Genomic DNA, 10007 nt, shown 5'->3' on the forward strand with positions numbered 1-10007 from the left:
CAGCCTCAACTTTAGTGGCTTCCATGATAACAAATGCCAGTGATACCCCAATCTGTCTTCCACCCAAGGCTTCTGTTTTGAGCTCCCCCTTCTATGTTCAACTGTCTACTAGGTAGAGACCCTGAACACTCCATGGAGCCTTCCCCAAGCATGCCCCCTAGATAAAGTTTCTGTGGTAGAACACTTTTCCCCAAGAAATTTGGCAGGGAAGAACAGAAGAGAGGCAAGAAAATGAGGTGGTGAGGCTGAGAACAGTTATGGACTGTTCCATAAGAACAGTAAGGGGCCGGGCATGGTGGCTCACACCTGTAATTCCAGCACTTTGGGAGGCCGAGGTGGGCAGATCACCTGAGGTCAAGAGTTCGAGACCAGCCTGGCCAACATGGTAAAACCCCATGTCTACTAAAAAATTAGCCGGGCATGGTGGCAGGTGCCTGTGTAGTCCCAGCTACTCAGGAGGCTGAGGCACACAAATAGCTCAAACTTGGGAGGCAGAGGTTGCAGTGAGCTGAGATAGCACCATTGCACTCCATCCCTGGTGACAGAATGAGACTCTGTATCAAAACAAAACAACGGTAAGAAGGCAGAAAGGCAGAGACACATGAGAAGCCAAGTTTCTGAGAAGGTAGAGGGGAAAGGCTTTAAGGAAAGAGGAAGACAAGTTCAGATTCAGAAGTACTTAACAGTATCAGAGAAGCAGGTGATAGAGTTCTTGCTGGATGACTTTCATCTCTTCCCTGAACTGGGAGGCAAGATCATTTGCTGTGGCAAAATGGAAGATTTGAGGGTAAGAGGTAAAATTTTGGAAGGGGGCATCAGTGAGGATGCAAGCATGGAAAGCTCAACAGAAAGTGGCTTAAAAAGCAGTAAGATTTATTGACTGGTATTCTTGAAAGTCTAAAGGCAGACCAGGGTGTTGGCACAGTTTTATCCAGTAGCTCAAAATATCAGGACTCCAGCTCCTGTGATTCTCTTGCCCCTGGTTCTGCCTTATGAGTTCCAGCAGTAAGACATTATGCCCACATTGCAACACCCAGACAGAGTCTCCTCTGGGGCTTAAGAAGAAGACAGGGGAAGTATATTTCTCAGAAGCCCTTATGGTCATCTCCTTTTGTCTCATCAGCCCATCTGGGTGGTGTGCTCATCTGTGATGCACCCATCAGGTGACCACATAAATGGGAGAGGTGATTTGCTGAAGCCCATCAGTGCCTACTCCTGGAGATGGAATGAGGTCAAGCCCACCCAAACAGCATGATTGAGAATGGAAGAGGTACACCTCCTCGAGGGAAAATCTGGGTGCTTTGGGGAAGAAAAGGGAAGAATGAATACTGGGAAGTCAACCAATAAATGACCACCCATAGTTAGTTTCTGAGGAAATGGTGAGAAGCAGCTGTTGAAAGATTTGTTAAGGTGTGATAATACTGAAGTGGAGGTTCTGATGAGTGTGCAGGAGAGAAATTTGTAGTGGCTCCCATCCTCCTTGCTCTATGATAGTCCCAGCAGCCTGAGTAGGGGGGTTGTAGGAGTGGGGAAGGTAAACAGTTGGATTGATCCAAAGTTGGAGGTTTGCCAGGTGTGTGTTGTATAGGGAGAACTGGGCACAACGTGTGTTGAGGGTAATAGAGTGCTTGAAGTGATGGATGGGGGAAGAACGGAATTTGGAAGAGAGTCAATAGATTGGGATAAAATGGGCTGTGTTCAAGGACTGAATTTTCAGATGAACTCAGAAGGCTGGCTTGAGGGGAGGGAGAAAGGATGAGTGCATACACATAAGACAGCCAGTGAGATACTGCGAGCTAGGGAGCGTGTGAGTGAGAAAACACATGGGAAAGGGTAAGACATCATCATTTAACATTCAGAGGGAGTCAGTGACAGCAAGGGCTTCCTGGGTTCTATTTTCTAAATGAAGACATCATGACACGTTTGGCAAGTTACAGTGGGATTGATAACACAACAGGTGTCTTCAAGCCTAAACCAGCCTCAGAAATTGGAGCCATATCCCTGCTGTTTCTCCTGCCTGGGTGTCATTCCCACAAATATTAGTCCAGCTGGGTTCTTTGGGACAAAGAAGCTGGAGGCTACTGGCCATCCCTTTGCCTTCAAAATGGAGTCCTTAGGACTCTGAGACCACATCTCACTTTTCTTTTGTCTAAGGGCTCTGCAAAAAGGTTTGGTTGTTATCTTGTCTTTTTCTTCCAAAGATGTGTCAGGCCACTTAGGTTCTTGGAACAGAAAAGAATGGAAAGGGAAGATGCTAGGAACAGGTATATTCCAACCACTTTTTATTATTTTTTAATCAGATTCTTATTCTGGGTTAAGGAGATACACATGATTGAATGGGTCTAAATTTGGAGGCTTGCCAGGTACACATTCTGTAAGGAGAAAGGCAATGTCTTACGCTTACCCACTGTGAGTTTTCTTGTTCACGCTCTCTCTAGCTGGCTGTCAATGTGCATGCACTCATGCTTCCCAGAAGCCAACCTTCCGAGTTCATGTGAACATCCAGTCTCTGAACCCATTCCATTTTATCTTAATCCATTGACTCCTTTCCAAATTCCCTTCTTCCTCCATCCATCACTTTAAGCACTCTATTACCCTCAACTCAAATCATGCCCAGTAGAATTTCTATAGAATGAGCAGGCAAAGAAGTTGGAGAAGGAATCTACAGGCCTAGACTGAATGATTGGCTTGACTACTAACATACTCTGTGAATTGAATTCAGTGATCTAAATCAGCAGAGCCACAGTTTATACATACATACAATGAGTATAACAGTCTCTATACCATGGGTCAGCAAACTTTTTACATAAAGGTCCAGAGAGAAAATATTTTAGGCTTGGCAAGCCATCTGGCCTCTGTTGCAACTACTGATTCTGTGGTTGGAGTGAGAAAGCAGCCAAAGACAATCCCTAACCAAATGAGCATGGCTGTATTCCCATAAAACTGTACTTGCAAAAGTAGACGGCAGGAAGGATTTGACCCCCTGAAGCAAGGGGCTGTGGGAAGGATCATGTAGCCTGTGTTCGTGGAGTCCTTTTGCTTTGGTCACTAATGAGACTAATCACCCCTGTGCATCAAGCTGACCTCTCACCTATGTATTTGAGAGGACCAGTAGATGTTTCAAAGATGATAATAATACCAGTAAATATAACAGATGCTATGTTTTCCTTGCTCATCTTCCAGCCCCCCACCTTCACATGATGTTAGTGGCAATGACCTACTCTGCCAAATAGAAGACCCTTAGCCCTGCTTCCACCTTCCAGAGTTAGTTGCTTCCCCAGTGCTGCTGTGTACCACTGGGTGGTGGCATCTTGAACTGCCAAAAATCATACAAATTACACCATATTCATAGCAAATGGAGTTGAAAGTCTCTTATTTGTGGTGTTGTTAACATCTAACAGAAAGCTACAAAACCAAACATAAATGAGGTCAAATGTAATGGGGGAGCTATTTAAGTTTGGCGTAGAATAGCAGTAAGGCGGATGTATTAGACTACATAATGCTAGATACTATAATTGATACACTTATTGTCAGACCACTAAAACTTGATTGATTTTTTTATTTACATCATAGTTCTATGTACCTTGGGAGAAGAAAGAGAATCACTGCTCCATGTAACTATTCAAAGACCCAGTCTTCTTCCATCACATGATTCTACCATCTTTTAGGAATTTGTCTTTTTTTGCATTTAACCAGAGCAGGAAAAGGATGAGGAGAGGAGACAGAGGATTGTGTGGGGGACATTTTATAGGCCAGGCCTGGAGATGACAGTGTCACTTCCATCTGTTTTGTTGTCCAACTGAGCCATGTGGCCATATTTAACTGCAAAAGAGTTTGGGAGATGTGGTGTAACTGCAGATCTAGATAAAGAAGAAACAGATTTATTGAACATGTGGGCAGACTGCCACAACTGGGGACAAACTAAGTGACAGGCATGCCCTACTCAGAATTACTTTTCCCAGTTGACCATAGAGGCTATGTTACTGTTGGGAAAAAAAAACAAAACAAACAAAAAAACTCCCTGTGGATAGCATCTTCTGAGAAGAGGCACTGACAACACTCTGGGCTATCTTTTCATGGATATTTGTATTACGAACGGTATTGGTGGATGGAAATACTGTCTCCCTTTTGAGCAGAGGGCAGTTTGATGTCCAGAATAAAGATATTCTCTCTTTCTGGGAAAAAGTTTAGACAGGTTTGCTTACAAACCTTGTTTAGATTGAAGTTTCCTAAGTTTGAGGTTTCTTAGGTGTTACCCTAAACCGTAATATGCTCAGCATCCATCTGCACCCAGCCCTTGCCCCACAATCCTTGGTAGGCAAGAAGAACCAACACAAACACAAAACCTATGCTGCCTGCTGTGCTACCAGTCACAAAATCCTTTTCTTTTGCCTAGACATTCTGTGTCTTCTGGAAGCACCCATGAAACAGTGCCAGGCTAACCTGTTAGCTTGCAAGTAAATCCTCAGACCCATTACAGTTTTTGAGAGTTACCAGTTCAAGTTTATCATGGTCAACATTTAGTAAATGTCTCTGGCTAGCCAACCATTTTTAGCTTTCCAGGATCTCAAGTAGCAGGCTTAAACTGACATTTCATCTTTGGTTAAATGAAATAAGTGATAACGGTGTAAATTATGAAGCCCCCAGGCACATGTAACATAATACCAAGGCCTCCACATTTTACAACTCCAGGTGCTCTGTTCATATCATAGTCTATGAATATGAAATGTAGCTGCTCTATTATCAGATTTCATCATATCTAACATCCTCAATAGTAAAACACACCTTTACTTTAGGTGTAACAGAAATGAAAAAGAAACTTCCAATTAAACTATGACAAAATGCTCTTCTGTTGTTTTGATTTTTTTATTGTATATTGAAAGAGCTCTTTTATGCTTTTTATTTATTAAATTTTTCAGAGATGGGGTCTCAGCTCTGTCACCCAGGCTGGAATGCAGTGGCACAATCATGGCTCATTGCAGCCTTGACCTCCAGGGCTCAAGCAATCCTCCTGCCCTAACCTCCAGAGTAGCTAGGACTACAGGCATGTGCTACCATGCCTGGCTATTTTTTTAAAAAAATTATTTGTAGAGAATAGGTCTCACTATGTTGCCCAGGCTGGTCTTGAACACCTAGGCTCAAATGATCCTCCTACCTCAGCCTCCCAAAGTGCTGGGATTACAGGCATGAGCCAGCATGGCCAGCTTTTTATGCTTAGACAGATTTATCATATATCAGTCATGTACACATATAAGAGAAATACCTATTTCTATTCAACATTATACTGGGGAGTCTAGCCAGCACAATAAGGCAAGAAAAAAAAAAAGTTATATGAATTGGAAAGGAATAAATAAAACTAGTTTACAGACAACATGATTATTTACATAGGATGTCCTAAAAAATATAAAATAAAAGCTACTGTTGAGCTTATCCTGGTTGCAGAACACAAGGTGAATGTACAAAAGTCAATTTTATTTCTGCATACTAGCAATGAACAATTATAAATTTAAATTTAAAAAGAAATGCCATGTATACTACCACCAAAAAAGCTCACAAAATATTTAGAGATAAATCAAAATATGTGCAAGACTTATGCTGAAAATTATTACAACAGTGAGAGAAATCAAAGACCTAAATAAATAGACATACTGTCTTCTAGATTGGAAGACTCAATATTATTAAGCTGTCAATTCTCAAAGGAACACTTATACACTGTTGGTGGGAGTGTAAATTAGTTGAACCGTTGTGGAAGACAGTGTGGTGATTCTTCAGAGACCTAAAGACAGAAATACCATTCAACCCAGCAATCCCATTACTGGGTATATACCCAAAGGAATATACATTGTTCTGTTATAAAGATCTGTGCACATGTATGTTCACTGCAGCACCATTCACAATAGCAAAGACATGGAATCAACCCAAATGCCTATCAATGATAAACTGGGTAAAGAAAATGTGGTACAAATACTCCATGGAATACTATGCAGCCCCCAAAAAGAATGAGATCATGTCCTTTGCAGGGACATGGATGGGGCTGGAGGCCATTATCCTTAGCAAACTAATGCAGGAATAGAAAACCAAATATCACATGTTCTCACTTATAAATAGGAGCTAAATGATGAAAACACATGGACACATAGAGGGGAACAACACATTGGGGCCTATCAGAGGGAAGAGGGTGGGAGGAGGGGGAAGATCAAGAAAACTAACTAGTAGATACTAGGCTTAACACCCGGGTGATGAAATCATCTGTACGACAAACCCCCATGACACAAGTTTACGTATGTAACAAACCTGTACATCCTGCACATGTACACCTGAAGTTAAAAAAAAACAAACACAAAAATCCAAACCCTCCCAACCCCAAAAAATGCCCAAAACCTAAAACAAACATAAACCAATTTGGGAAGAATTGACATCTTTTTATAAGTTTAACACAATCCCCAGATCCTAGAAAGGTTTTTGTAGAAACAGAAAAGCTGATTCTAAAATTTATAAGGAAAAGCAGTGACAGGAATAGTCAAAACAATTTTGAGAAACAAGAAGAAAGTTGGAGGACGAATACCACTTGATTTCCAAGTTTGCTATGAAGCTGTAGTAATGAAGACAGCATGAAATTGGCAAAAGAACAGAGAAATAGATCAGAGGAACAGAATAGAATAAACCCACACTTATATGGTCAACTGATTTTCAATAAAGGTTGAATTCAACAGAGAAAGAATAGTCTTTTCAACAGAGAAACAATAGTCTTTTCAACAAATGGTAATGAAATAATAGGTAACAAATGTTAACACATGTCTTGTGCCATATACACACAACTTGAAATGGATTATTGACCCAATCGTAAAAGTCTAAAAACCATAAAATTTCTACAAGAAAATATAGGGGATGATCTTTGTGACCTTGGGCTACACAAAGATTTCTAAGATAGGACATAAAAAACATGAGCCATAGAAGAAACTTGACAAATTTTACTTTATACATTTAACTATTTTGCTCTTTGAAAAACACCATAAAAATAAAAAAAGATTGAGAGACTATTTGCAAAACATATACCTGATCAGGAATACCCAGAATATATAAAGAACTCTCATAACTAAGTAATAGAAACACAATCCAATTATGAATGACTTGAACAGCTATTTCAAAGACACGGGTAGCAAATAAGCTCACGAAAAGATGCCCAACATAATTTGCCAATGGGAAAATGCAAATTAAAGCCACAATAAAATACCACCACAAACTAGTACAATGACAATTTTTAAAAACTGATCATACTAAGTGCTGGTGATGTTGCAGAGTAACAAACTTTCATTCATTGCTGGTGGGAATGTAAAATGGTATAGACACATTGGACAACAGTTCAGCAGTTTCTTAAAATGCTAAATCTACATTTACCGTATGACCCAGTAATCCTATTGCTAAGTGTATGCCCATGAGAAATGAAACTGTATTCACACAAAAACTTTTACGGGAGTCTCTTCTTATCCATGGTCTTGTTTCCCATGGTTTCAGTTACGTACAGTTAACCAGAGTCTGAAAATAGATAGAAAATTCCAGAAATAATTCATAAATTTTAAGTTTCATGCAGTTGAGGTCAGCTTGGTGAAATATCTTGCTGTCCTGCTCAGTCCTGCCTGGGATGTGAATCATCCCCTCGTATAGTGTATTCACACTATCTGTGCTACCTCCTCATTAGTCACATAGTAGTTATCAGATCAAAAAATAATAGTATATGGCATAGGATTTGGTACTATCTGCAGTTTTGGGCATCCACTGGGAATCTTGGAATGTATCCCCTGTGAAAAAAGGGGGACTACTGTACCTAAATATTTACAGCTTTATTCATAATTGCCCAAAACTGGAAACAATCCAAATATTGTTCTACTATGAATGGATAAACAAGTTATGGTATATTGGCACAACGGAATACTACTCAACAATAAAAAGGAATGAACTAGTCATAAATGCAGAGGTATTATGCTAAGTGAAAGAAGCCAGATTCAAAATGCGGCATGATGTTATAGAAATGGCAAAATAGTAGAGATAGAAACAGATCAGTGGTTGCCAGGGGCTGGTAGTATGGTATGGGATTGACTATAAAGGGCATGAGAAAACTTAAAAAATACTCTATCTCTTCATTTCAGTGATGGATACACAACTTTATACATTTTTAATAATTTGTAGAACTTTGCATCTAAGAAGTATATCTCCCCCTACTCCCCCAAACTCCCTTTCGAAAGAGTCATCTCTTGCTAGCTGTATCTCTTGACTTGAAGGTCACCCTTCTCAAGGTAGTCTGCCGTACCTGTCTCTCTTCTTACCTGTTCAGGTTTAGAGATAACAGCTCAGCTGACTCTAATATTGTGTTCCTATGCTGTTCTTCATGATTTTCATATATTCTGCCCACATTTGTCAGTAGTCCCATATATAAAACCATCCTAAGTTTTACTAAGTTCAGTGTGACATCCATTTCCTTGCTGGGACCCTGATGACACAAGGCACAGGTCAGTTGAGTCAGCCCCTTTTAGAGTTTCTTGAAAGCTCTGCCCGCCATTTTTTACTCATAGTTAGAAGTTAGTCAGATGGCCATCCTGAATAAGAGAGGTGGGGATATGTAGGTGGTATATTATTGTTGTTGGCTTTTTGGGGGACTGGCTGTTAGCAGTTATGAAGGAATACGGGATACTGGGTAGGCAGCTAGATGTCTGTGTCGCAGAGGGAAAGAAAGAGCCTACAAGGGAAGAAACAATATTAATGTGTAACTAAGTAGACTGAGGAGAAAGGGAATATACATCAATAATCATTGAACTCTCAGAAACACAGTCACATTTTAAAGGTCACTGGCAAATCCATAGGCCCCTGCCTTTGGAGTGCCCCACCTTAAGCCCTTTTTTTTTTTAATTTGTTTAAAGTTTTTTTTTTTATTTTTTACAAATATACTGGAGAATCATGCAATGCTGCCAGCATTGGACGCAACCCGAGGTCACAAGTCTGCACACTTCTTTGCTACTGGTCCTGTAATGGCAGAACCTTTTATCTAACCTTTATTGTTTCACTGTGAGCCCTGCATTATCTTCAAAATAAAGAAACATGCCATCTTTTCTACGGTATGACTTTCGTTGTCGAATGACCACTGCTGGATGTACCTTTTTTCTGAGCTCTTGTTTGCCTTTCTTGACTGTGGCCATCACTGTGTCACCCACACCAGCAGTGGGAAGTCTGTTCAGCCATCCCTTGATCCCTTCACGGAGATGATATACAGGTTTTTGGCTCCTGTGTTGTCAGCACAATTGATCACAGCTCCTACCAGAAGACCCAAGGATATCCGGAATTTTGCACCGGAGGACCCACCACATCCTTGCTTCAACATCTTGAATGCTGGAAAGAAGAAAAAAGCACCTTAAGGCCTTTTTAAGTGTGCTTTTCCCTCTTGTACAGGCCCATGAATCCAATTGATTTATAACTTTCACCCTGAAAGAATACAAACTGTATGCACAATTGTTTAACTTAATATTCTTTCTGTACAAAGAATGTGAATTTCCAATGCAATAAAATCTTATTGAACAACAAAAAAGCATGACATAGTTGTTAAGAAGTTGTGTCCCAGAGTCAAAGTACCCAAGTTGGAATCCGGTTTCCACTATGTGCCAGCTGTGTGTTCTTGAGCATGTTGGTCCACCTCTTTGTGTTTGTTTACTCATGCATAGAGTGGGTGTGGTGGCATGAAAATGCACCTGGCAGACCTTCCAGTACAGAGCACATAACTAGCCAAGGGTCCCAGTTGCTGCAGTTTGGAATCCATCATAGCATGTGTGCCAGAGTCACATCTCTTCTGGGCTGCTCCCCGCTAATGACTGAAAATGGCAGGGATACTAAGATACATCTATTCCCGAGAGACGCAGGACTCCCTTCTTAACCAACTGTGGCTCAAAGACTCTCCCCAAAGGTTTTGCTGAACATTTCCGAAACTGCTGTGTAGTCTAAGACATTTCTACCCAGGCTTT

The 10007-nt window shown here is 40.7% G+C and overlaps 1 pseudogene; it reads right to left on the minus strand.

Moving 5' to 3' along the window:
• Positions 1 to 8917: 8917 nt before the first annotated feature.
• LOC129473335 (large ribosomal subunit protein uL14-like) lies at positions 8918 to 9373 on the minus strand (annotated as a pseudogene).
• Between the last annotated feature and the right edge of the window lie 634 nt (positions 9374 to 10007).

Source organism: Symphalangus syndactylus, chromosome 23 (assembly GCF_028878055.3).
Source record: "Symphalangus syndactylus isolate Jambi chromosome 23, NHGRI_mSymSyn1-v2.1_pri, whole genome shotgun sequence".
Classification (NCBI taxonomy): domain Eukaryota; kingdom Metazoa; phylum Chordata; class Mammalia; order Primates; family Hylobatidae; genus Symphalangus; species Symphalangus syndactylus.